We start from the raw sequence: 7,500 nt of genomic DNA, 5'->3' as shown, positions 1-7,500 counted from the left end.
CTTGGAGCAGCCGCTCGGCAGCGCTGCCCTGGGAGTGCTCGGCGTCACTCGTTCCCTCATATACGGAACTGGAGGGCCGTCAGCTCCCCGAGCGCACAACCAGCCGACCTCCGCCCAGCGGCAGGTCGCAGAAATCACGCCGGCTTGTACGATGACGTAGGCGGAGGCAGAGCGCAACAGCGACCCCTTGGCGACAAGCGCGATCTCCGCGGAGAGCACGTCTACTCGCCGAGGGAGAGCACGTCTACTCGCCGAGGGAGAGCACGTCTACTCGCCGAGGGAGAGCACGTCTACTCGCCGAGGGAGAGCACGTCTACTCGCCCAGGGAGAGCACGTCTACTCGCCGAGGGAGAGCACGTCTACTCGCCCAGGGAGAGCACGTCTACTCGCCGAGGGAGAGCACGTCTACTCGCCGAGGGAGAGCACGTCTACTCGCCCAGGGAGAGCACGTCTACTCGCCCAGGGAGAGCACGTCTACTCGCCCAGGGAGAGCACGTCTACTCGCCCAGGGAGAGCACGTCTACTCGCCGAGGGAGAGCACGTCTACTCGCCGAGGGAGAGCACGTCTACTCGCCCAGGGAGAGCACGTCTACTCGCCCAGGGAGAGCACGTCTACTCGCCCAGGGAGAGCACGTCTACTCGCCCAGGGAGAGCACGTCTACTCGCCCAGGGAGAGCACGTCTACTCGCCCAGGGAGAGCACGTCTACCTCCCGCCTGAGGGAGAGCACGGGGGGGGGGGGGACAAAGACAGGCGGCAGCAGCTTCGGTGAACGTCACCCGGGAGGCGACCGGGGCTGTCCCGGGGCAGTCCCGGGAAGCCGGCGTCCGACACAGGGAACCGTCAGCTGCCGGACCGGGGCGAATCCCCGCGGCCACGGCAGGGGTGGGGGCTCGAAGACAGCCGGCAGCCGCTTCGGTGAACGTCACCCGGGAGGAGACTGGGGCCCTCCCGGGACCGTCCCGGGAAGACGACGTTCGGCACGAGATCCCGGCCGCGGCCGGACCGGCTCGAAGCCTCGCGGTCCCGGCAGCAGCCGGAGCCGCTCGCCGCCTCGGGCTCCCGGCCCCCTACAGATCCGGCGACTCGTTCGCGGGCGGCGGGGGGAGGCAGTGGAGGGGGTGCGGGGAGAAGCGGCAGCGGAGGCGGAGGGGGGGGGGGCTCGAAGACAGCCGGCAGCCGCTTCGGTGAACGTCACCCAGGAGGCGATCGGGGCCGTCCCGGGGCCGTCCCGGGATGCCGGCTTCCGGCACGGGGTCCCGGCCGCGGCCGGACCGGCTCGTATCCCCGCGGCTCCGGCGGGGGGGGGGGGGGCTCGAAGACAGCCGGCAGCCGCTTCGGAGAACGTCACCCGGCCGGCGACCGCGGCCGTTCCGGGGCCGTCCCGGGAAGCCTGCGACAGGCACGGGGTCCCGGCCTCGGCCGGACCCGCACTGGGTGCCGCCGCCTCGGGCTCTCGGGACGGTATGGATCCGCCGACTCGTTCGCCGGCGGCGGGGGGAGGCAGTGGAGGGGGTGCGGGGAGAAGCGGCAGCGGAGGCGGAGGGGGGGGGGGCTCGAAGACAGCCGGCAGCCGCTTCGGTGAACGTCACCCGGCCGGCGACCGGGGCCGTCCCGGGGCTGTCCGGGGATGCCGGCTTCCGGCACGGGGTCCCGGCCGCGGCCGGACCGGCTCGAATCCCCGCGGTCCCGACAGCAGCCGGAGCCGCTCGCCGTTCGGGCTCCCGGCACCCTACAGATCCGGCGACTCGTTCGCGGGCGGCGGGGGGAGGCAGTGGAGGGGGTGCGGGCAGAAGCGGCCGCGGAGGCGGAGGGGGGGGGGGGGGCTCGAAGACAGCCGTCAGCCGCTTCGGTGAACGTCACCCGGGAGGCGACCGGGACCGGCCCGGGAAGCCATCGTCCGGCCCCGGATCCCGGCCGCGGCCGGACCGGCTCGAATCCCCGCGGCCCCGGCACGGGGGAGGCCCAAAGACTGGCGGCAGCCGCTCCGCTGAACGTCACCCGGCCGGCGACCGGGGCCGTCCCGGGGCCGTCCCGGGATGCCGGCTTCCGGCACGGGGTCCCGGCCGCGGCCGGACCGGCTCGAATCCCCGCGGTCCCGGCAGCAGCCGGAGCCGCTCGCCGTTCGGGCTCCCGGCACCCTACGGATCCGCCGACTCGTTCGCCGGCGGCGGGGGGGAGGCAGTGGAGGGGGTGCGGGCAGAAGCGGCAGCGGAGGCGGAGGGGGGGGGGGGCTCGAAGACAGCCGGCAGCCGCTTCGGTGAACGTCACCCGGCCGGCGACCGGGGCCGTCCCGGGGCTGTCCGGGGATGCCGGCTTCCGGCACGGGGTCCCGGCCGCGGCCGGAGCGGCTCGAATCCCCGCGGTCCCGGCAGCAGCCGGAGCCGCTCGCCGTTCGGGCTCCCGGCACCCTACAGATCCGGCGACTCGTTCGCCGGCGGCGGGGGGAGGCAGTGGAGGGGGTGCGGGGAGAAGCGGCAGCGGAGGCGGAGGGGGGGGGGGGGCTCGAAGACAGCCGGCAGCCGCTTCGGTGAACGTCACCCGGGAGGCCACCGGGACCGGCCCGGGAAGCCATCGTCCGGCCCGGGATCCCGGCCGCGGCCGGACCGGCTCGAATCCCCGCGGCCCCGGCACGGGGGAGGCCCAAAGACTGGCGGCAGCCGCTTCGCTGAACGTCACCCGGCCGGCGACCGGGGCCGTCCCGGGGCCGTCCCGGGATGCCGGCTTCCGGCACGGGGTCCCGGCCGCGGCCGGACCGGCTCGAATCCCCGCGGTCCCGGCAGCAGCCGGAGCCGCTCGCCGTTCGGGCTCCCGGCACCCTACGGATCCGCCGACTCTTTCGCCGGCGGCGGGGGGAGGCAGTGGAGGGGGTGCGGGCAGAAGCGGCAGCGGAGGCGGAGGGGGGGGGGCTCGAAGACAGCCGGCAGCCGCTTCGGTGAACGTCACCCGGCCGGCGACCGGGGCCGTCCCGGGGCCGTCCGGGGATGCCGGCTTCCGGCACGGGGTCCCGGCCGCGGCCGGAGCGGCTCGAATCCCCGCGGTCCCGGCAGCAGCCGGAGCCGCTCGCCGTTCGGGCTCCCGGCACCCTACAGATCCGGCGACTCGTTCGCCGGCGGCGGGGGGAGGCAGTGGAGGGGGTGCGGGGAGAAGCGGCAGCGGAGGCGGAGGGGGGGGGGGGGCTCGAAGACAGCCGGCAGCCGCTTCGGTGAACGTCACCCGGGAGGCGACCGGGACCGGCCCGGGAAGCCATCGTCCGGCCCGGGATCCCGGCCGCGGCCGGACCGGCTCGAAGCCCCGCGGCCCCGGCACGGGGGAGGCCCAAAGACTGGCGGCAGCCGCTTCGCTGAACGTCACCCGGCCGGCGACCGGGGCCGTCCCGGGGCCGTCCCGGGATGCCGGCTTCCGGCACGGGGTCCCGGCCGCGGCCGGACCGGCTCGAATCCCCGCGGTCCCGGCAGCAGCCGGAGCCGCTCGCCGTTCGGGCTCCCGGCACCCTACGGATCCGCCGACTCGTTCGCGGGCGGCGGGGGGAGGCAGTGGAGGGGGTGCGGGCAGAAGCGGCCGCGGAGGCGGAGGGGGGGGGGGGGCTCGAAGACAGCCGTCAGCCGCTTCGGTGAACGTCACCCGGGAGGCGACCGGGACCGGCCCGGGAAGCCATCGTCCGGCCCCGGATCCCGGCCGCGGCCGGACCGGCTCGAAGCCCCGCGGCCCCGGCACGGGGGAGGCCCAAAGACTGGCGGCAGCCGCTTCGCTGAACGTCACCCGGCCGGCGACCGGGGCCGTCCCGGGGCCGTCCCGGGATGCCGGCTTCCGGCACGGGGTCCCGGCCGCGGCCGGACCGGCTCGAATCCCCGCGGTCCCGGCAGCAGCCGGAGCCGCTCGCCGTTCGGGCTCCCGGCACCCTACGGATCCGGCGACTCGTTCGCCGGCGGCGGGGGGAGGCAGTGGAGGCGGTGCGGGGAGAAGCGGCAGCGGAGGCGGAGGGGGGGGCGGGGGGGACGATAGTGGCGGGGGGCGGGGGGTGCTCGAAGGCAGCCGGCAGCCGGTTCGGTGAACATTCGCCGGGGCGGGGGGGCGACCTGTCCGTGCCCGGGGCAGCCCCGGGAAGCCGGCAGCCAGCACGGGGTCCCGGCAGCACCTGTTCCCTGCCCTGGGACTTGCCGTGCCCGGCGGCCGGTTGCCGGGTGGGGGGAGCGATGAGAGGCGGGGCGCAGCGGCCGGGGCAGCGCCGGGCCGCAGCGGGGGGCTGGGCGGGTGGGGTAGGCGTCGAGCGGCAAGCCCTCGGCTGCAGCGAATGTTCGGCGGTGCGGGGCGGGGGGGGACGGGACGACACGTTGGGGGCGCCGAGTCCGAGCCACCCCCGGCCCCAGGGGCGGCCGGAGGGGGAGGCCGGTGCCTGGCCCTGGGAGCTGCTGGGCGCCGGATGGCCGAGGGTGCGTCAGAAGCCGCCCGAGCGGTCGAGCAGGTCCTCCAGAAAGGCCTAGGGTGGCTTCGAGGGCCCCGGGAGCAGTCGAGGGAGGCCTCCAGGCAGGTCTGGAGTGGATGGGAGGCCTTCCAAAGCAGACAAGGGAGGCTGCCAGCGGGGCCTAGGCTGGCACTGCAGCCTGTAAATGGTTGGGGGGGGGGGCCTCTGGTGCGGCCTGGAGTCTCTGGGTGGCGTCCAGAGAGGTGCAAAAGATCCTCTGGTGCGGCCTGTGGTGGCGGAGAAGCCTGCAGAGCGTGCGGGGGAGGCTTCTGGTGCGGCCTGGGGTGGGTCGGAAGCCTGCAGAGCGTGCGGGGGAGGCTTCTGTTGGGGCCTGGGGTGGGTCAGAAGCCTACAGAGCGTGCGGGGGAGGCTTCTGGTGCGGCCTGGGGTGGGTCGGAAGCCTGCAGAGCGTGCGGGAGAGGCTTCTGTTGGGGCCTGGGGTGGCTGAGAAGCCTGCAGAGCGTGCGGGAGAGGCTTCTGCTGCGGCCTGGGGTGGCTGAGAAGCCTGCAGAGCGTGCGGGAGAGGCTTCTGCTGCGGCCTGGGGTGGCTGAGAAGCCTGCAGAGCGTGCGGGAGAGGCTTCTGGTGCGGCCTGGGGTGGCTGAGAAGCCTGCAGAGCGTGCGGGAGAGGCTTCTGCTGCGGCCTGGGGTGGCTGAGAAGCCTGCAGAGCGTGCGGGAGAGGCTTCTGCTGCGGCCTGGGGTGGCTGAGAAGCCTGCAGAGCGTGCGGGAGAGGCTTCTGCTGCGGCCTGGGGTGGCTGAGAAGCCTGCAGGGCGTGCGGGAGAGGCTTCTGCTGCGGCCTGGGGTGGGTGGGAAGCCTGCAGAGCGTGCGGGGGAGGCTTCTGGTGCGGCCTGGGGTGGCTGAGAAGCCTGCAGAGCGTGCGGGGGAGGCTTCTGGTGCGGCCTGGGGTGGCTGAGAAGCCTGCAGAGCGTGCGGGAGAGGCTTCTGGTGCGGCCTGGGGTGGCTGAGAAGCCTGCAGAGCGTGCGGGGGAGGCTTCTGGTGCGGCCTGGGGTGGCTGAGAAGCCTGCAGAGCGTGCGGGAGAGGCTTCTGCTGCGGCCTGGGGTGGCTGAGAAGCCTGCAGAGCGTGCGGGGGAGGCTTCTGGTGCGGCCTGGGGTGGCTGAGAAGCCTGCAGAGCGTGCGGGAGAGGCTTCTGGTGCGGCCTGGGGTGGCTGAGAAGCCTGCAGAGCGTGCGGGAGAGGCTTCTGCTGCGGCCTGGGGTGGCTGAGAAGCCTGCAGAGCGTGCGGGGGAGGCTTCTGGTGCGGCCTGGGGTGGGTCGGAAGCCTGCAGAGCGTGCGGGGGAGGCTTCTGCTGCGGCCTGGGGTGGCTGAGAAGCCTGCAGAGCGTGCGGGGGAGGCTTCTGGTGCGGCCTGGGGTGGCTGAGAAGCCTGCAGAGCGTGCGGGAGAGGCTTCTGGTGCGGCCTGGGGTGGCTGAGAAGCCTGCAGTGCGTGCGGGGGAGGCTTCTGCTGCGGCCTGGGGTGGCTGAGAAGCCTGCAGAGCGTGCGGGAGAGGCTTCTGCTGCGGCCTGGGGTGGGTCGGAAGCCTGCAGAGCGTGCGGGAGAGGCTTCTGCTGCGGCCAGGGGTGGGTCGGAAGCCTGCAGAGCTTGCGGGGGAGGCTTCTGGTGCGGCCTGGGGTGGGTCGGAAGCCTGCAGAGCATGCGGGGGAGGCTTCTGCTGCGGCCTGGGGTCTCTGGGTGGCCTCTAGAGAGGTGCAAAAGACCCTCTGGGTTGGGCTGGGGTGGCTCTTGGACCCCTGCCACACAGTGGAGAGAGGCCTCCGGCCCGCCACCTGTGTCCCTGTGTGCCTGAGTGCCTGTGTCCCTGTGTCCCTGTGTCCCTGTGTCCCTGAGTGCCTGAGTGCCTGTGTCCCTGTGTCCCTGTGTCCCTGTGTCCCTGAGTGCCTGAGTGCCTGTGTCCCTGTGTCCCTGTGTCCCTGAGTGCCTGAGTGCCTGAGTGCCTGTGTCCCTGTGTCCTTGTGTCCCTGTGTCCCTGTGTGCCTGAGTGCCTGTGTCCCTGTGTCCCTGTCTGTGTACCTGTGTGCGAGTGTCCGGCACGCCACCCAGCGGCGGCGGGCAAGCAGGTAGGCGGGTGGGCGGGCCGGCGAGGGCCAGTGTGAGTTTGGGGGGTGGGAGGGGAGGCGGCAGCTGGAAGCGTCAGAGGAGGGGGCGTGGCTCCGGCTGGCCCCGGGAGCAGGTTCCCGGGACCGGGACCGGCTGGACCCGGCGGGTGGTTGATCCCGGGGCGGGGGGCAGAGGCGGCGGGAAGCGGCAGCTGCGTGTGCGGCGGGGGGGTGGAGGGCGAACCGCGGCGGGAAGCGGATGCTTCAGAGCAGGTTACGGGGGCGGGGACGGACGACACCACCTGTCCCCGCCCCGGGACGGGCTGGACCCGGCGCCCTGGACCCGGCGCCGTGTACCCGCCGCCGCCCCCCGCCGCCGCCCCCCTCCGCCACCCCGGGACCCCGACGTTTTTTGGCGCCCGCGCCTTTTTTTGCTCCCCGCCTGCCCGCGCTGCCCCGGGCCCTCCCCCGGGGCGGGGCGGGAGGGAGGGACGGACGGACGGGTAGCCGGGGATCTCCGAGCGCGCGCCACCAGACCGAGGCGGGTCCCGGCGGCGGCGGCGGCGGCGGCGGCGGCGGCGGCAGCAAGCGACGGCGGGGGGGGCAGGCTAGGGAGAGAGGGGGAGCGGCATGCGGTAGGGCTGGGGGGTTTGTTTCGGGGGGGAGGGGTGGGGGGGGGGTGGCAGCGGTCAGCGAGAGCGGGGAGAGGGGGAGCGGCATGCGGTAGGGCTGGGGTGTTTTTGGGGTGGGGGCGTTGGGGGGATTAGCGGGCGGGCGGGCAGCCGAGCCAAGCGGCAAGCCGGGGGGGCGGGCGAGGGCGGCTTTAGGGCCGGAGGAGCGGAGCGCAACCTCCCCCGTGCAGGCTCCAGCGTGGAGAGCAGCAAGTTTTTGGGGACGGGGGACGACGGACGGGAGGGGCAGCGGCGAGAGGCTAGCTGCGGCAAGGGGCACCGGCACGGCCGCCCTAACAGCGCC

The sequence above is a fragment of the Melanerpes formicivorus genome, unplaced genomic scaffold, assembly GCF_026170545.1.
Source record: "Melanerpes formicivorus ecotype bairdi unplaced genomic scaffold, bMelFor1.0.p_v2 SCAF_1640, whole genome shotgun sequence".
Lineage (NCBI taxonomy): Eukaryota > Metazoa > Chordata > Aves > Piciformes > Picidae > Melanerpes > Melanerpes formicivorus.
This window is presented reverse-complemented; position numbering follows the sequence as displayed.